This window comes from Salmo salar, chromosome ssa09 (genome assembly GCF_905237065.1).
Source record: "Salmo salar chromosome ssa09, Ssal_v3.1, whole genome shotgun sequence".
In the NCBI taxonomy this organism is placed as follows: Eukaryota; Metazoa; Chordata; class Actinopteri; order Salmoniformes; family Salmonidae; genus Salmo; species Salmo salar.
In genome coordinates this window covers 4,240,683-4,262,067 of record NC_059450.1, presented here as the reverse complement: position 1 = coordinate 4,262,067, position 21,385 = coordinate 4,240,683, and positions in this window count along the sequence as shown.

The following is a 21,385-nucleotide window of genomic DNA, read 5'->3' as shown; positions in this document are numbered from 1 at the left end:
CCCAACCAGAAGCCATGGATTACAGGCAACATCCGCACTGAGCTAAAGGGTAGAGTTGCCGTTTTCAAGGAGCGGGACCCGGAAGCTTATAAGAAATTCCTCTATGCCCTCTGATGAACCATTAAACAGGCAAAGCATCAATACAGGACTAAGATCGAATCGTACTACACCGGCTCTGACGCTCGTCGGATGTGGCAGGGCTCGCAAACTATTACAGACTACAAAGGAAGCACAGTCTAGAGCTGCCCAGTGACACGAGCCTACCAGACAAGCCAAATTACTTCTTTGCTCGCTTGGAGGCAAGTAACACTGAAACATGCATGAGAGCATCAGCTGTTCCGGATGACTGTGTGATCACGCTCTCCGCAGCTGATGTGAGTAAGACCTTCAAACATGTCAACATTCACAAGGCCGCAGGGCCAGACGGATTACAAGGACCTCTCCCTGTCTGAGTCTGTAATACCAACATGTTTCAACAGACCACCACAGTCCCTGTGCCCAGGAACACTAAGGTAACCTGCCTAATAACTACCGACCCGTAGCACTCACATCTGTAGTTATGAAGTACTTTTAAAGGCTGGTCATGGCTCACATCAACACCATTATCCCAGAAACCCTAGACCACACTCCAATTTGCATGCCGCCCCAACAGATCCACAGATGATGCAATCTCTATTGCACTCCACACTGCCCTTTCACACCTGGACAAAAGGAACACCTATGTGAGAATGCTATTCATTGACTACAGCTCAGCATTCAATACCATAGTGCCCTCAAAGCTCATCACTAAGCTAAGGATCCTGGGACTAAACACCTCCCTCTGCAACTGGATCCTGGACTTCATGACCAGCCGCCCCCAGGTGGTAAGGGTAGGTAACAACACATTCGCCACGCTGATCCTCAACATGGGGGCCCCTCAGGGGTGCATGCTCAGTCCCCTCCTGTAGTCCCTGTTCACTCCTGACTGCACGGCCAGGCACGACTACAACACCATCATTAAGTTTGCCGAAGACACAACAGTGGTAGGCCTGATCACCGACAACGACGAGAAAGCCTATAGGGAGGAGATCAGAGACCTGACCGTGTGGTGCAAGGACAACAACCACTCCCTCAATGTGATCAAGACAAAGGAGATAATAGTGGACTACAGGAAAAGGAAGACCAAGCACGCCCCCATTCTCATCGACAGTGCTGTAATGGAACAGGTTGAGAGCTTCAAGTTCTTTGGCGTCCACATCACCAACAAACTAACATGGTCCAAGCACACCAAGACAGTCGTGAAGAGGGCACAACAAAACCTATGACTGAAAAGATTTGGCATGGGTCCTGAGATCCTCAAAAGGTTCTACGGCTGCACTATCGAGAGAATCCTGGCGGGTTGCATCACTGCCTGATATGGCAACTGCTCAGCCTCCGACCTCAAGGTACTACAGAGGTTTGTGCGCACGTCCCAGTACATCACCGGGGCCAAGCTTCCTGCCATCCAGGACCTCTATACCAGGCGGTGTCAGAGGAAGGCCCTAAAAATGGTCAAAGACTCCAGCCACCCTAGTCATAGACTGTTCTCTCTACTACCGCACAGCAAGCGGTACCAAAGCGCCAATTCTAGGTCGAAAGAGGATTCGAAACAGCGTCTATCCCCAAGCCATAAGACTCCTAAACGTCTAATCAAATGGCTACCCATTTCTCTTTGGTTATTTCAGCTGTTCTTGCCATAATATGGACTTGGTATTTTACCAAATTGTGCTATCTTCTGTATACCACCCCTACCTTGGAACAACAACACTGATTGGCTCAAATGCATTAAGAAAGACAAAAATTCCACCAATTCACTTTTAACATGGCACACCTGTTAATTGAAATGCATTCCAGGTGACTACCTCAGCTGGTTGAGAGAATGCCAAGAGTGTGCAAAGCTGTCATTAAGGCTAAGGATGGCAACTTTGTTTAACCTCTCTGGGCTAGGCGGGACCAATTCGTCCCACCTACGTAACAGCCAGTTGAATCCTGTGGCGCGATTTTCAAAACCTTTGAAATGCTATTACTTCAATTTCTCAAACATATGACTATTTTACAGCTATTTAAAGACAAGACTCTCGTTAATCTAAACCACACTGTCCGATTTCAAAAAGGCTTTACATCGAAAGCAAAACATTAGATTATGTCAGCAGAGTACCCAGCCAGAAATAATCAGACACCCATTTTTCAAGCTAGCATATAATGTCACAAAAACCCAGAAGACAGCTAAATGCAGCACTAACCTTTGATGATCTTCATCAGATGACACACCTAGGACATTATGTTATACAATACATGCATGTTTTGTTCAATCAAGTTCATATTTATATCAAAAACAGCTTTTTACATTAGCATGTGACGTTCAGAACTAGCATAACCCGCGCAAACTTCCGGGAAATATACTAACAATTTACTAAATTACTCACAATAAACGTTCACAAAAAGCATAACAATTATTTTAAGAATTATAGATACATTACTCATCTATGCACTCGATATGTCCGATTTTAAAATAGCTTTTCGGATGAAGCACATTTTGCAATATTCTGAGTAGATAGCCCGGCATCACAGGACTAGCTATTTAGACACCCACCAAGTTTAGCCTTCACCAAAATCACATTTACTATTAGAAAAGTTTGATTACCTTTCCTGTTCTTCGTCAGAATGCACTCCCAGGACTTCTACTTCAATAACAAATGTAGGTTTGGTCCAAAATAATCCATAGTTATGTTCCAACAGTGGCGTTTTGTTCGTGCGTTCAGGACACTATCCCAATGGTAAATAACGGTCGCGCGCACGACGCATTTCGTGACAAAAGATTTCTAAACATTTCATTACCGTACTTCGAAGCATGTCAACCACTGTTTAAAATCAATTTTTATTTTCACCTTTATTTAACCAGGTAGGCAAGTTGAGAACAAGTTCTCATTTACAATTGCGACCTGGCAATTTATGCCATTTTTCTCGTAAAAAAGCAATAATATTCAGACCGGGAATCTGCAATTAGGTAAACAGCCGAAGGAAAATATATCACTGGGTCGAATCGGGCACGCGCCTAATTCCATTGTCCTCTGATGGGCCACTTGACAAAGGCGATTATGTGTTTCAGCCTGAGGCTGCCTCGTCATCGTTCAGGTTTTTCCCGGGCTCTGAGAGCCTATTGGAGCCGTAGGAAATGTCACGTTACAGCTAAGATCCTGACTCTTCAATAAACAGAAGCAAGAACAACAACACCTTGTCAGACAGGCCACTTCCTGCATGAAACCTTCTCAGGTTTTTGCCTGCCAAATGAGTTCTGTTATACTCACAGACACCATTCAAACAGTTTTAGAAACTTTAGGGAGTTTTCTATCCAAAGCCAATAATTGTATGCATATTCTAGTTACTGGGCAGGAGTAGTAACCAGATTAAATTGGGTACGTTTTTTATCCGGATGTGAAAATACTGCCCCCTAGCCCAAAGAAGTTAACACTTTTCTGGTTACTACATGATTCCATATGTGTTATGTCATTGTTTTGATGTCTTCACTATTATTCTACAATGTAGAACATAGTCAAAAAAAAAAAAACCTGGAATGAGTAGCTGTGTCCAACCTTTTGACTGGTATTGTGAATGAACTGTAACTCAGTAAAATCTTTGAAATTGTTGGATGTAGCGTTTCATATTTTTGTTCATTGTATATACAGTGACTTGTGAAAGTATTCACCCCTTTGGCATTTTTCCTATTTTGTTGTCTTACAACCTGGAATTAAAATACATTTTTTGGGGGGGTTGTATCATTTGAGTTACACAACATGCCTACCACTTTGAAGATGCAAAATATTTTTTTATTGTGAAGCAAACAAGAAATAAGACAAAAACACTGAAAACTTGAGCGTGCATAACTATTCCCCCCCAAAAGTCCATACTTTGTAGAGCCACCTTTTGCAGCAATTACAGCTGCAAGTCTCTTGGGTTATGTCTCTATAAGCTTGGCACATCTAGCCACTGGGGTTTTTGCACATTCTTCAAGGCAAAACTGCTCCAGCTCCTTCAAGATGGATGGGTTCTGCTGGTGTACAGCAATCTTTAAGTCATACCACAGATTCTCAATTGGATTGAGGTCTGTGCTTTGACTAGGCCATTCCAAGACATTTAAATGTTTCCCCTTGAACCACTCAAGTGTTGCTTTAGCAGTATGCTTAGGGTCATTGTATTGCTGGAAGGTGAACCTCTGTCCCTGTCTCAAATCTCTGGAAGACTGAAACAGGTTTCCCTCAAGAATTTCCCTGTATTTAGCGCCGTCCATCATTCCTTCAAATTTGACCAGTTTCCCAGTCCTTGCCAATGAAAAATGGGGATGCTGTTCTCGGGGTGATGAGAAGTGTTGGGTTTGTGCCAGATATAGCGTTTTCCTTGATGGCCAAAAGGCTCAATTTTAGTCTCATCTGACCAGAGTACCTTGTTCCATATGTTTGGGGAGTCTCCCACATGCCGTTTGGCAAACACCAAACATGTTTGCTTATTTTTTCTTTAAGCAATGGCTTTTTTTCTGGCCACTCTTCCGTGAAGCCCAGCTCTGTGGAGTGTACGGCTTAAAGTTGTCCGATGGACAGATACTCCAATCTCCACTGTGGAGCTTTGCAGCTCCTTCAGGGTTATCTTTGGTCTCTTTGTTGCCTCTCTGATTAATGCCCTCCTTGCCTGGTCTGTGAGTTTTGGTGGGCGGCCCTCTCTTTGCAGGTTTGTTGTGGTGCCATATTCTTTCCATTTTTAAATAATGGATTTAATGGTGCTACATGGGATATTAAGAGTTTTGGGTATTGTTTTGTAACCCAACCCTAATCTGTACTTCTCTGTACTTCGTCCCTGACCTGTTTGGAGAGCTCCTTGGTCTTCATGTTGCCGCTTGCTTGGTGGTACCCCTTGCTTAGTGGTGTTGCAGAATCTGGGGCCTTTCAGAACAGGTGTATTTATACTGAGATCATGTGACAGTTCATGTGAGACTTAGATTGCACACAGGTGGACTTTATTTAATTACTTTTGTGACTTCTGAAGCTAATTGGTTGCACCAGATCTTATTTAGGGGCTTCATAGCAAAGAGGGTGAATACATATGCATGCACCACTTTTCAATTATTATTTTTTTAAACAGTTTTTTTGAAACAAGTAATTTTTTTCATTTCACTGAAACAATTTTGGACTATTTTGTTTATGTCCATTACATGAAATCCAAATAAAAATAAGTTTAAATTACAGGTTGTAATGCTACAAAATAGGAAAATCGCAAGGGGGGTGAATACTTTTGCAAGGCACTATGTACTTTTTTTTTCATGTTTTTCATTTTCTTTGATTTTAGGCCCAAGGGGAAGGGTTGGGGAGAGGAGGACTGACAAGCATCCCTGGTTGCTAGGGGGGATGGGAATGGATGGAAAACCTTGTTTCCAACCCATGGTAATGTCTAGAGTACAGATTAGTGTACATAGAATTGTAATAGGCAGAATAGTGTACAATAGTAGGCTGTACCCTCATCTCCTGCCTGCATTAATCATGGAACTGTGTGATGACACGGCCAATTGTTGGGCCATGCATCGGGTTCAAACTGTAACTGCTTGGTCTGCATCCGACCCATTTTAATTAGCCTAGATGTCTTCTTTTTTTATATTATCAACTGTTATAATGATTCTCCTCATAAATGACCAAATCAAAATCAAATCAAATCAAATGTATTTATATAGCCCTTCGTACATCAGCTGATATCTCAAAGTGCTGTACAGAAACCCAGCCTAAAACCCCAAACAGCAAGCAATGCATGTGAAAGAAGCACGGTGGCTAGGAAAAACTCCCTAGGAAAAACTCCCTAGAAAGGCCAAAAACCTAGGAAGAAACCTAGAGAGGAACCAGGCTATGAGGGGTGGCCAGTCCTCTTCTGGCTGTGCCGGGTGGATATTATAACAGAACATGGTCAAGATGTTAAAATGTTCATAAATGACCAGCATGGTCAAATAATAATAATCATAGTAGTTGTCGAGGGTGCAACAAGCACGTCCGGTGAACAGGTCAGGGTTCCATAGCCGCAGGCAGAACAGTTGAAACTGGAGCAGCAGCACGGCCAGGTGGACTGGGGACAGCAAGCAGTCATCATGCCAGGTAGTCCTGAGGCATGGTCCTAGGGCTCAGGTCCTCCGAGAGAAAGAAAGAAAGAGAGAAAGAGAGAATTAGAGAGAGCATATTTAAATTCACACAGGACACCGGATAAGACAAGAGAAATACTCCAGATGCAACAGACTGACCCTAGCCCCCCAACACATATAAACTACTGCAGCATAAATACTGGAGGCTGAGACAGGAGGGATCAGGAGACACTGTGGCCCCATCCGATGAAACCCCCGGACAGGGCCAAACAGGCAGGATATAACCCCACCCACTTTGCCAAAGCACAGCCCCCACACCACTAGAGGGATGTCTCCAACCACCAACTTACCGTCCTAAGACAAGTCCGAGTATAGTCCACAAAGATCTCCGCCACGGCACAACCCAGGGGGGGGGGGGCGCCAACCCAGACAGGAAGACCACGTCAGTGACTCAGCCCACTCAAGTGACGCACCCCTCCCATGGACAGCATGGAAGAACACCAGTACGCCAGTGACTCAGCCCCTGTAATAGGGTTAGAGGCAGAGAATCCCAGTGGAGAGAGGGGAACCGGCAAGGCAGAGACAGCAAGGGCGGTTCGTTGCTCCAGCCTTTCCGTTCACCTTCACACTCCTGGGCGACTATACTTAATCATAGGACCTACTGAAGAGATAAGTCTTCAGTAAAGACTTAAAGGTTGAGACTGAGTCTGCGTCTCTCACATGGGTAGGCAGACCATTCCATAAAAATGGAGCTCTATAGGAGAAAGCCCTACCTCCAGCCGTTTGCTTAGAAATTCTAGGGACAATTAAGAGGCCTGCGTCTTGTGACCGTAGCGTACGTGTAGGTATGCACGGCAGGACCAAATCGGAAAGATAGGTAGGAGCAAGCCCATGTAATGCTTTGTAGGTTAGCAGTAAAACCTTGAAATCAGCCCTTGCCTTAACAGGAAGCCAGTGTAGGGAGGCTAGCACTGGAGTAATATGATCAAATTTTTGGGTTCTAGTCAGGATTCTAGCAGCCGTATTTAGCACTAACTGAAGTTTATTTAGTGCTTTATCCGGGTAGCCGGAAAGTAGAGCATTGCAGTAGTCCAGCCTAGAAGTAACAAAAGCATGGATACATTTTTCTGCGTCATTTTTGGACAGAAAGTTTCTGATTTTTGCAATGTTACGTAGATGGGAAAAAAGCTGTCCTTGAAACAGTCTTGATATGTTCTTCAAAAGAGAGATCAGGGTCCAGACTAACGCCGAGGTCCTTCACAGTTTTATTTGAGACGACTGTACAACCATCCAGATTAATTGTCAGATTCAACAGAAGATCTCTTTGTTTCTTGGGACCTAGAACAAGCATCTCTGTTTTGTCCGAGTTTATAAGTAGAAAGTTTGCAGCCATCCACTTCTTTATGTCTGAAACACAGGCTTCTAGCGAGGGCAATTTTGGAGCTTCACCATGTTTCATTGAAATGTACAGCTGTGTGTCGTCCGCATAGCAGTGAAATGTAACATTATGTTTTCGAATGACATCCCCAAGAGGTAAAATATATAGTGAAAACAATAGTGGTCCTAAAACGGAACCTTGAGGAACACCGAAATTTACAATTGATTTGTCAGAGGACAAACCATTCACAGAGACAAACTGATATCTTTCCGACAGATAAGATCTAAACCAGGCCAGAACTTGTCCATGTAGACCAATTTGGGTTTCCAATCTCTCCAAAAGAATGTGGTGATCGATGGTATCAAAAGCGGCACTAAGATCTAGGAGCACGAGGACAGATGCAGAGCCTCGGTCTGACGTCATTAAAAGGTCATTTACCACCTTCACAAGTGCAGTCTCAGTGCTATGATGGGGTCTAAAACCAGACTGAAGCGTTTCGTATACATTGTTTGTCTTTCCGGAAGGCAGTGAGTTGCTGTGACCACAAGGCCGTGATGGCGTTTACAGAGGAAGCAAATCAAGGTAAACAAAACAATGTAATAAATGGAAGTTAAAAGGCAGTAGAATATACATTCTGCATAATGGCACAGCATTTAAAACAATATATTCACAATTCCCTTATTCAAATGAATTACTCATTTACCTAGCTCTCATCAATAGCTCTTATCAAGTTTGAAATAACACCATTCTCCATGCATTAAAATTTACAGTGCATTCGGAAAGTATTCAGTCCCCTTCCCTTTTTCCACATTTTGATACATTACAGCCTTTTTCTAAAATGGAATTTAAAAAAATCCCCTCATCAATCTACACGCACTACCCCATAATGACAAAGCAAAAACATTTAAAAATTTTTTTTACATTTTTGCAAATTAATGAATATATATATATATATATATAACATTTACATAAGTATTCAGACCCTTTACTCAGTACTTTGTTGAAGCACATTTACAGCGATTTCAGCCTCGAGTCTTCTTGGATATGATGCTACAAGCTTGGCACACCTGTATTTGGGGAGTTTCTCCCATTCTTCTCTGCAGATCCTCTAAAGCTCTGTCAGGTTGGATGGGGAGCGTTGCTGCACAGCTATTTTCAGGTCTTTCCAGAGATGTTCGATTGGGTTCAAGTCCAGGCTTTGGCTGGGCCACTCAAGGACATTCAGAGACTTGTCCCGAAGCCACTCCTGCGTTGTCTTGGCTGTGTGCCAAGGGTCGTTGTCCTGTTGTCCTGTTGGAAGATAAACCTTCGCCCCAGTCTGAGGTCCTGAGCGCTCTGGAGCAGGTTTTCATCAAGGATCTCTACGTACTTTGCTCTCTTCATCTTTGCCTCGATCCTGACTTGTCTCCCAGTCAAGCATTTTGCTACACCTGCAATAACATCTGCTAAATATGTGTATGTGACCGATAACATTTGATTTGATTTGATTCCCTGCCGCTGAAAAACACCCCCACAGCATGATGCTGCCACCACCATGCTTCACCGTAGGGTTGGTGCTAGGTTTCCTCCAGACGTGACGCTTGGCATTCAGGCCAAAGAGTTCAATCTTGGTTTTATCAGACCAAAGAATCTGGTTTCTCGAACCACTCAGTTTATAATTTCCCTTTTGAATTGTCTTTTCAGTGTCCATGTAGCCCATAGGCATCGGCTACTTCTATTTTAACTTCCTAGAGAAGAAACAGTAATTTGGGGAAAGTAGAGTATAGATTGTATCGGGGGAGGAAGAAAGGATATTGTCTCAACTTACCATAAACTGTTCTTAGGCATAACTGTATGTAGCCTAGTGCACTCATCGTTTTTTCCTACTTTATCCTCTTTTCAGAGCAGGGGGCTCTCCAGGTTTATGGGAAGGTTTCTTGTAGCTTGATTAGGGCTTCATCTGCGCTTGAGAATTCTATCCTTTATGTTCCTCTCCATACCCACAGCACTGTCAGGAAGTGGAGCTGAGACTTGATCCCCTTTTCCTCCAGTGGCTGTTTGATGGGAATGTATTCCTTGTGTCTCTGTCTCAGATTAGCAGGCAGGTCCTGGACAAATCAATGGATCGGCTGTGCATTTTTATCTACTTTCCCTCCTTGTGCCCTCAGAATATTTATTTTGGTTTGATAGTTACAGTTTGAAGATTAACCATGCGTGTCTATTTAGCATTCACACCGATCCTATGGCATCATTCCAGATCTTCTGGTTTTATATCCACGTCAAGTTCCTCTGATATCAGTTTGACCATGTAGGTGAAAATGTCACGCCCTGACCTTAGAGACGTTTATTTTCCTCTAGTTCGGTTAGGTCAGGGTGTGATGTGGGGTGGGCAATCTAGTTTTTCTATTTCTTTGTTTTGGCTGAGTGTGGTTTCCAATCAGAGGCAGCTGTCCATCGTTGTCTCTGATTGGGAACCATACTTAGGCAGCCCTTTTTCCCTCCTTGAGTTGTGGGATCTTGTTTTTGTGTAGCTGCCTTGGAGCAGCCCCAGAACGTCACGTTTCTGTTTATTGGTTTGTTCGGTTTCACTTCAAAATAAAGGATGTGGAATTACCGGCACGCTGCGTCTTGGCTTATTTATGACAAGGAGTTTGAAGATAGCGATCGTGACAGAAAAGGTCTCCTTTTTCCTCGTCTTCCGGCAACACCAATATTATCTATCATGTTTTGTTCTCATTCTGTTTTCTTGCTGGTCCAATTAATCTTCTAAAGTTTGCAACTTTGTTTCCAAAAGGCACATTTTGTTATCTTGTTCGTTCATGTGCAAACCTTGTTTGTGAGTGTCTGACACAATAGCCTCTACTTTATTTTGAAGTGAATGTTCTTTTGTAGCAGTTTGTTTGGGTGTGCATTGAGAGCATGTTAGCTATGTTTTCCTGGATAGCATTTAACTGTTCATTACTCTCGTTTGCGTCTCCTTATCTTTTCCTCTTGGGGAAGCAATGGCTTGTTGGATTCCTGTCGCCGCGCCGCTTTACCAACTGATTGAGTCGCTGTTGTACATAACTGATCGCTCACACTCTCCCAGTTGCTTGGGGATATGTTGATTTATCGATTTTAGAGGCTTAATTTAAACTTTTGTCTGGTTTCTACATATAACCAGTTTTGTCGTTACAAAACGGAGCAAATCACTCCCCATGCGTCCTATTGGTAAACGCATGTGCCTGTCCATCTCTTCTTGCCAGTATAATTTTTGTAATACAAAATTCAACAAATTAGTAGGGAGATAGCTACCAACTTATATTGCCATTTTTATCCCAAATGGATTCAATGTGCTGTAGCCACAAGAAAAGTCGGAGTACATATGACACCTCCATATGTTTTCCATTGTTCATTAATTGGCGTGGTGTCATCACTGTGTAAATGTCCTTGACCATAGGCAATATAATTATAACAAGTTCAATGCTCAGCAATAACAGTAATATTGTTCCTTGTACCCAAACTTGAGGTGTCTTGTGCTGAGGGCAGCATCGTAGCCATAGGCTCGACTGCGTGATTGTGCATGGATATCACCTGAATAGTCAGCCAGTCATGGGGTTCCATCTGTCAACTTGTCCCCTTGTGTGTTGGATTTGATGTGCTTCTCCAAGAAGTCTTGAGCTTTCTTGGCGATGGAAAACGTGTGTGTGTTGTATTCTGAACCCGTTCTCTCGATATATTCTAGTGAGTCTGTCGACAAAATTCTAACTTAAAGGTACACCGTATTTAAAGGAAGGGCTTAAGATACATAAACTGAAAACCCTATTGAATGAAAACTCCATGAGAAAATCTGTTTGCCAACAAGTGCTAGGGTTTTCAGCCGTTGAATGAAATCACTAACCTTTGATGATCTTCATCAGATGGCACTCATAGGAATTTAAGTTACACAATACATGTATGTTTTGCTCGATAAAGTTCATATTTATATCCAGAAACCCCATTTTACATTGGCGTGTAATGTTCAGAAATGTTTTGCCTCCCAAAACTTCCGGTGAATGAGCACATCAATTTACAGAAATACTCATCATAAACGTTGATAAAATATTAAACTGTTATTCAAAGAATTATAGATACACTTCTCCTTAATGCAACCTCTGTGTCAGATTTCAAAAAAACTTTACAGCGAAAGCACACTTTGCAATAATCTGAGTACAGCGTTCAGACACGAAACCAAACCCGCCATATTGTGGAGTCAACAAAACTCAGAAATAATATTATAAATATTCACATACCTTTGATGATCTTCATCAGAATGCACTCCCAGGAATCCCAGGTCCACAATAAATGTTTGTTTTCTTTGATAAAGTCCATAATTTATGTCCAAATACCTCCTTTTTGTTTGTGCGTTCAGTCCACTACTCCAAATGCAGGAAGCGTACGCAAAATGTCACGACGAAAAGTTTAAAAAAAGTTCTATTTACGTTCGTAGAAATATGACAAACGATGTATAGCATCAATCTTTAGGACGTTTTTAACATAAATCTTCAGTAATATTCCAACCGGACAATTCCAATGTCTTCAGAAAAGAAAAGGAACACAGCTAACTCTCATGTGAGCGTGCGCCTCTGAGCTCATGTCATTTTCTCACTCATCAACTTCCAGGCCCTCTTGTTCGCTCCATATTCACAGTAGAAGCATGAAACAACGTTCTAAAGACTGTTGACATCTAGTGGAAGCCTTAGGAAGTGTAAAATGAACCCTAAGTCACTGTATACTGTATCGGCAATCACTTGAAAAACTACAAACCTCCGATTTCCACACTTCCTGGTTGGATTTTTCTCAGGTTCTTGCCTGCCATATGAGTTCTGTTATACTCACAGACATCATTGAAACAGTTTTAGAAACTTCAGAGTGTTTTCTATCCAAATCTAATAATATGCATATCCTACCTTCTGAGCCTGAGTAGCAGGCAATTTAATTTGGGCACGCCTTTCATCCAGACGTCAAAATAATGCCCCCTACCCTAGAGAAGTTAAATCAAAATTCCACACAATCTGAACCATTTGGGCCTGATTCTATGTGTTCAATTATTAAAGTTTGATACACTCATTTCTTATTAGATTTTTTTTTATTATCATGATCGGCAAGCTTATCTAAGATGGTAACTATTTTATTAGTAGTAGTTGATAAAGTTCAGTGGGGGGGTATTGATAATTTCATTTTCATCATCATTTTTCTTAGCCACCAGACAAATCATTCCCTAACTCTCCCCCTTGGCCCTAACCCTTTGTTTCTGCAAATCTTTAAGGTGGAAGTAACTGCACTGTTTATACCTACCCAGACCTTACAGATCTGCAAACATCGAGGGGTTATGGAAAGGGTTAGGGAGAAATTTGAGACCGGATGGCACTGAGGAAATGAACATTTGACATAAACCTTGCACTGTTTTTTTCATTGCACTAGGTGGAAGTGTTGGCAAAGGAATCTATTTCAGATTTTACTGGCAGTAAAATCTGACTTTCCACTCTTAATTTTGTATAGCTGGAGGAGTCATAGCATACCTGTACTTATTCATTTTGAATGGATACAATCTAGAAATTGGTTTCTACTTTCAGTCCACCGAAAATGAAATCACTAAAAGACAATAACAGAAAGTTGTAAGACAGATCAGTCATGCATTGTATTTGTTTGTGCATATAATGAGAATGAAGCAATCTTTTACACAGAACGTACAGATGCAAATAACACTTGATCGCACAACATGTCTGATCAATTGCTAAAAATCCCAAACTTTGATTAAAAAAAGACTGGAAAAAACAGTGCTAGCAACGTTTAGGGGTTCTTTCCTCCAGAACAGAGTTAGTGGCTGCGTTCCGATTCTCTACCCTTCTCCCGAAGTGTGCACTCGTTCACGCCTCCTCAATAATTCTAAAGCATTGGATTGGTGCAAGCAGGGCTGATGGGAGTTCCCACCATACTACTTACACTAGTCCATTCCATTTAAATACATGAGGGGGAGTGTACGAGTGCACACTTCGGGGGAACGGTAAAGAATCAGAACTGTTTTGGACCATACCGCCCACATGTGGTGTCACCACCAGCTGAGAGGATGACAACATTGTGTCGTGAGAGCCTTTGTGAAAGGTCAGGTAAGCAACAAAGACACTGTTTTCCTCCTAAAATGTCACAGTATCCCAAGAGTTAGCCTGACTGACAGGAGACCTTATCGAGTGGATCAGACTACTGGTGGAGGGAATGCCACTGTGTTTGTGTGGGCTGCCTATTCATCATCTTCCATCCCTGTCCCCATTCCCCCTAGCTTTCTTTACTTTCAGCTTGGGCTATCCATTCAGTAGCAGCCCTCCTGTGGAAGGAGGGATATATAAGCCAGTTCCTCCTCCTATTATGACAGTGACAAAGCTGCCGGGGCAACAGCAGTAGCAATAGCTCTGGTGGCAGCAGTGGGGGCCTTTCTCATCCTCTGTCGACAGGTTCCATTGCTTGCAGCTTTGGATTTTATCTAAGGTGGCACCTCTAGACACAAGATAAATGAAGAAAATTCCCTTTCAAACAGAAGGGGGATTCTACGGTATTCAAGGTGGCATTAGCAATTTACATAACTGTTGTAGTTGGCAGTAAGCAGCTTTCTCTAATAGGCTGCATTAGAGCGAAGAGTATTATAGCATTTTTACAGCTGTTACTAGTAGAAGTCATAATAACCACAGCATTGAAAAAACGGCAATAGAATCTTAGCAAGGGGCACAGTTAGTATATATATTTTTGTATGTGTTTAGTCATTTAGCAGACACTTTTATCCCAAATAACTTACAGGAGCAATTAGGGGTAAGTGCCTTGCTCAAGGGCATATCAACAGATTTTTCACCTAGTCGCCATAGGGATTTGAACCATCAACCTTTCAGTTACTGGCCCAATGCTCTTAGCTGCTAGGCAACCTGCCACCCCAGTTAATCACAATGTGAAGTATCAAAACCCTGAAGTGTACAGCATCGCTCTACTAATTCAACGCAGCGGCACCTCGACCTCCAACACCTCATTAACTGTCCTCAATTTGAGGGAACATGGAACGGGGATGTAGGCGCGTCATTCGCTATGTAAATAAATTGTTGCTAATTTGAACTAATTATTCCAGCTGCAGCTGAAACAACTGAAAACCCTCGTGGGCATTTAATTAAAGCACAGCTGCTGGGAGAACCATAACACTTTGTTGTCTCTCTGTTTGTTATGAAAGAGGCTTGCTGGGGAGTGTTTTCAGTTAATTTAAAGTCACAAGCAAGGCTGGAAGTAAATTGTCTGTAGGCTGATTGATATCATCTGAATTAGTGGGCGGGGGTTGGCAAACTTTTGACTATTTTGACTGGTACTGTAGATTTTTTTATTTCATTCATATCGGTTACGACGCAAACTGCAGTCAGGTCAAGACCCTGGTGAGGACGACGAGCACACAGATGAGCTTCCCTGATACGGTTTCTGACAGTTTGTGCAGAAATTCTTTGGTTGTGAAAACCCACAGTTTCATCAACTGTCCGGGTGGCTGGTCTCAGACAATCCCACAGGGGAAGAAGCCGGATGTGGAGGTCCTGGGCTGGTGTGGTTACACGTGGTCTGCGGTTGTGAGGCCGGTTGGACATACTGCCAAATTCTCTAAAACGACGTTGGAGCCGGCTTATGGGTAGAGAAATTAACATTAAATTATCTGGCAACAGCTCTGGTGGACATTCCTGCTGCCAGCATGCCAATTGCACGCTCACTCAAAACTTTAGAAATCTGTGGCATTGTGTTGTGTGACAACATTGCACATTTTAGAGTGGCCTTGTCCCCAGCACAAGGTGCACATGTGTAATGATTATGCTTTTTAATCAGCTTCTTGATATGCAACACCTATCAGGTGGAGGGATTATCTTGGCAAAGGAGAAATGCTCAATAACAGGGATTGAAACACATTTTGAGAGAAATACGTTTTTTGTGCATATGGAAGATTTCTGGGATCTTTTATTTCAGCTCATGAAACATGGGACCAACACTTTACATGTTGCGTTTATATTTTATTCAGTGTACTTTAAAAATGTTGATTTCATTGATCAGATAATATGAATTGAAAACAACTTATCTATCAGAAAAAAACTAAATTGTAAATATTATCATTACAGCCATAAAAACGATTTATACAGTTTACTTACCTTGTTGTCCAAATCTGAATGATGGAGCTGCCAAAGTTGGTCATAACCTGTCAGATTGAGTGGGGGAGAGGTGCCTCCCTGTGACAGCAGTGTCAAATGAGCCATTATGCAAGTTTTTCCTTTTGAGAGAAAGGCTAATTTCCACCCCTTAAACAATCATATATCATTAATGCAGACATTATAACCTTTCAAAAGAGGGGTTTTATGAAGAAAATGGTGATTGCAGCACAGCAATATTGACGTGACAACCATTGTAAACATGTTACTGATTTTTTTTTTAATGAACATTGTGGAAAGGGTTTTACTTTCGTTTATTTTACACCAGCTTCAAACAGCTGAAAATACAATATTTTTGGATATGGAGAATATATTTTACAACGGTTTAGATGGTACAATGATTCTCTACACTCTACTTGCTTGTTTTGTCCCATAAACAATTTTAGCAACTAAGAAATGGCAGTGATTTCTGCATAATGCACCTTTAAGGCATTTACATATCCTAATAATTTGAAAGATTGCATAATGAACAAGTTGTTTTAATCGTGTTTGCTTTCTTAGATTATTACTTTACACCAATTAAGATAAGCAGAGTAAGGTGTTTATATGACTAATGCCATATCCTGCCTACTGCATCAGTTTAATATTGAATTATTAGTGTGCATGTAAATATTCTTATTGTCTGTTACAGACAGGGCAGGTAAAGTCTTGGTTTGGTGGTAGAGGTGCATCCAGCAAAGGCCTGTGTGACTTATTTAGCTGTAAATAATTTAGCTGCTTTTTAAGACACTAGTCTACATATAGTCTTAACACACGTTTCAATTGATCCATTTGAAGAGCAATACAGTGGTCTCCGCTCTCCCTTAGATCCAATATGAGAATGATAGCATAATCATCATCATCATGATCCACATTGTTATGATCATTCTTATGGTGACAAACCAGGGCTGTATTCCAAAGGCTTGGAGTGTATGTGGATGGTTTCTGGTATGGTATTGACGGTGGCTTCTGAGTGAGTGTTGTTGTTGGGAATGTTGGTTCTAATCTCAACATCAATAACTAAATGGTGCAACGGTCTAAGGCACTGCATCGCAGTGCTTGAGGCGTCACTATGGACCCAGGTTTGATCCCAGGCTGTGTCACAACTAGGCGTGACCAGGAGTCACATAGGGCAGCTCATAATTGGCCCAGTGTCATCCAGGTTAGGGGAGGGTTTGGCCGGGGGGCTTTACTTGACTCATCGCACCCTAGCAACTTCTTGTGGCGGGCTGGCTGACGTCAGTTGAATGGGGTTTCCTCTGATGCATTGGTGTGGCTGGCTTCCAGGTTAAGCAGGCGTGGTTAAGTGGGTCATGCTTCAGAGGACACATGACTCAACCTTCACCTCTCCTGAGCACATTGAGGAGTTGCATTGATGAGATTGGATATCATGAAATTAGGGAGAGAAAGGGGATAAAATATCATGTGAGCACTGCAGGGCAGGAACTCTTTGATCCTCCAAGCAAAGATTCTGAACATATATTCCGAAGTCGTCCATTGACACAAAACAAGCGCGCCAGATGTTTTGTTTCTAATAAATCATAAATGTACAGTGGCCCTAAAGGGACAAAAAAAACTTTTATAATGAAGTGACAGCACACACACATTTGAAAGTCACGAGAGACTAGTGTGACTAGTGTGACACAAATAAAAGAGCATGGGTGAGGTGCAACAGAAGAGAGATAGAAACCCCACACACTGCAATTTCCATCTTGTAAAAGTTGTTATTGATGGAAGATTGTGTATTTGTAGGCATGTACTATGCTAACTGTGTGTCTGCTGAGGTGAGTGTGTGACATTCAAGGTGGTTACCCCAAAATTAATCATTAGAATCATAGCTCTAGTTTGTCCAAGTACCCAGAAAAAGGCACACCTTACAATGCAATGTGTTGGCCAATATTTGACAACTGCTATTGAGTAGAATCTTAGAGCCATCAGACTGGCATGTGGGTGTTTTCAACTGGCACTGAGAGTGGCAGTCCTGCTGAGTGCAATGCAAGGGAGGATGGCAACATGGGCTCAAGCATTTAAAAAAAATGCTCACAGGAGTGTTTACAGGCATATTCAATCTCTCCATATCACAGTCTGTTGTCCCAACTTGCTTCAAGATTTCCACCATTGTTCCTGTACCCAAGAAAGTGAAGGTAACTCAACTAGATGACTATCGCCCTGTAGCACTCACTTCTAGTGCTTCTAGAGGCTAGTTAAGGACCATATCAGCTCCACCCTGCCCGACACCCTAGACCCACTTCAATTCTCATATCGCACAAACAGATCCACGGATGACACAATCGCTATTGCACTGCACACTGCCCCATCCCAGGGTTTTCCAAATTCGGTCCTGGGGCCCCCCCTGGGTACACGGTTTGTTTTATGCCCTATCACTACACAGCTGATTAAAAACATCACACTTTGATTATTTGAATTAGCTTCATAGTTAAAAATATATATATTTCACCTTAATTTAACCAGGTTGGCCAGTTGAGAACAAGTTCTCATTTACAACTGCAACCTGGCCAAGACGTGCAAATGAGGTAAGATAAGGGAGGTAAGGCAGTAAATAGGCCATAGTGGTGAAATAATTAGAATTTATCAATTAAACTCTGGAGTGATAGATGTGCAGAAGATGAATGTGCAAGTAGAGATACTGGGGTGCAAAAGAGCAACAAAAAAAAATAAAAATAAACAGTATGAGGATGAGGTAGTTGGATGGGCTATTTACAGATGGGCTATGTACAGGTGCAATGACCTGTGAACTGCTCTGACAGCTGGTGCTTAAAGTTAGAGGGAGATATGAGTCTCCAGCTTCAGTGATTTTTGCAATTCATTCTAGTCATTGGCAGCAGAGAACTGGAAGTGCTCAGGCTATAAACCCCATGGCAAAAAGTGTCCCCTCCTACGTCACAATGGGATTCGATGAGTTCTAGCTTCTGTTGCTAGGGCTGTTTCTAGAACTTGCAAAATTCTGACTTGATTACGTCCGTTGGTATGCTGGTTTCTTGGCTCTATTTTACCTCGAAGTGGTCGCAAAGAAAGAAGGATGCGGGCAGTTCCCAGGGCCTCCAGCTTAATGATGAGCTTGGAGGGTACTATGGTGTTGAATGCTGAGCTTTAGTCAATGAACAGCATTCTTACATAGGTATTCCTCTTGTCCAGATGGGATAGGGCAGTGTGCATTGTGATGGCTATTGCGTCATCTATGGACCCATTGGGGCGGTAAGCAAACTGAAGTGGGTCTAGGGTAACAGGTAGGGTGGAGGTGATATGATCCTTGACTTGTCTCTCAAAGCACTTCATGATGACAGAAGTGAGTGCTACGGGGCGATAGCCAATTAGTTCAGTTACCTTTGTATTCTTGGGTACAGGAACAATGGTGGCCATCTTGAAGCATGTGGGGACATCAGACTGGGATAGGGATAGATTGAATATGTTCGTAAACACACCAGCCAGCTGGTCTGCGCATGCTCTGAGGACGCGGCTAGGGATGCCGTCTGGGCCGGCAGCCTGCGAGGGTTTAGCATGTTAAAATGTCTTACTCACGTCGGCCACAGAGAAGGAGATCCCACAGTCCTTGTAGCAGGCCGCGTCGGTGGCACTGTATTATCCTCAAAGCGGGCAAAGAATGTCAAGGGGGGTACTCAAGGAAGCAGGAGGGGTGAAGTCAGGCGCAGGAGACAAATGTCCGTGAACACACGTTTAACCTCTATGGGCTAGGTGGGACGCTAGGTGGCGCGATATTCAAATACCTAAAAAATGCAAAAACTTCAATTTTTCAAACATATGACTATTTTACACATTTTTAAAGACAAGACTCTCGTTAATCTAACCACACTGTCCGATTTCAAAAAGGCTTTACAACGAAAGCAAAACATTAGATTATGTCAGCAGAGTACCCAGCCAGAAATAATCAGACACCCATTTTTCAAGCTAGCATATAATGTCACATAAACCCAAACCACAGCTAAATGCAGCACTAACCTTTGATGATCTTCATCAGATGACAACCCTAGGACATTATGTTATACAATACATGCATGTTTTGTTCAATCAGGTTCATATTTATATCAAAAACCAGCTTTTTACATTAGCATGTGACTAGCATTCCCACCGAACACTGCCGGTGAATTTACTAAATTACTCACGATAAACGTTCACAAAAAACATAACAATTATTTTAAGAATTATAGATACAGAACTCCTCTATGGACTCGATATGTCCGATTTTAAAATAGCCATTTTTCTCGTAAAAAAAGCGATAATATTCCGACCGGGAATCTGCGTTTAGGTAAAAAGAGGAAAGAAAATAAAGCACAGGGTCGACTCGTGCACGCGCCTAAGCCCATTGTCCTCTGATCGGCCACATGCCAAAAGCGTAAATGTGTTTCAGCCTGGGGCTGCCTCGATATCATTCAGCTTTTTCCCGGGCTCTGAGAGCCTATGGGAGCCGTAGGAAGTGTCACGTTACAGCAAAGATCCTCCGTCTTCAATAAAAAGAGCCAAGATGAACAACAACTTGTCAGACAGGCCAGTTCCTGTTCAGAATCTTCTCAGGTTTTTGCCTGCCATATGAGTTCTGTTATACTCACAGACACCATTCAAACAGTTTTAGAAACTTTAGGGTGTTTTCTATCCAAAGCCAAAAATTATATGCATATTCTAGTTACTGGGCAGGAGTAGTAACCAGATTAAATCGGATACGTTTTTTATCCGGCCGTGTCAATACCGCCCCCTAGCCCTAACAGGTTAATGAGCGTAATCCTCAAACAGCAAAAAACAGGAATGGCATCACAGAAATCAGTCACAGATATTCATATTGTAATGAAACACTGAAGACTGAACATATGCTGCCACATTCATATCGACCACACGGTGGCGCTATAACAGGCACATTTTTCTCTCTCTTGATCTGTTTGACTCAGAGTGATGAAATTTGCCACACATGCTCAAGGTTATGAGTCTAGCTAACCTGTAAAATATGGTTGAGTTTAGCCACATTGTGTCGCTGTCGGACAGGAAAAACAATTGATGGAAGCTTATTGGCTCATAGAGGACATATTGTTTCAGCTAGAGTTTTGGAAAATAGTACGTTTGAAGATGTATTATCATAGATGCTATATACCACATTTGGAAGAAGACATTTAAAGTAGTCAACATCATTGAAAATGGTCCAAAATACATCAAAAGCAAATAATACTGCATGATCAGTTTGATTTTGATTTCTGATATTTGGCAAGAGTGGTAAATAGTACAGCAGTCCTAGGGCAATGTTTCCAATTTGTGATGATGGTGGCACAGTGGGCACATGTCTGAACCTTGGCAATGCTGCTTTAATTATTGTTATGTTCCTTTTTCTGTTGTTTTGGTGAAAAAAATGCTAATTCCTGTGAGATAAAAAAAAAAAGAAGCCCAGAACGGTGTAACTTAGAAACATGGTATAGGCCCAATGGCCACACCCTCAAATGTAATACCATGCCAATTGGCTACATGGTCACAGCTATAACAAGCGATTGAAAATGCTAACTTTGAAAGGAGAGCTTGGACAGGAAAAAACATTAATGCAAGCTCATTGGCTCATAGCGGCCGTATTGTTTCAGCAATAGTTTTGGAAAATAGTGTGTTTGAAGATGTGCATTCATAGATGCTCCATACAAAGTTTGGGGCTACTGGAGAAGAAGACGTTTAAAG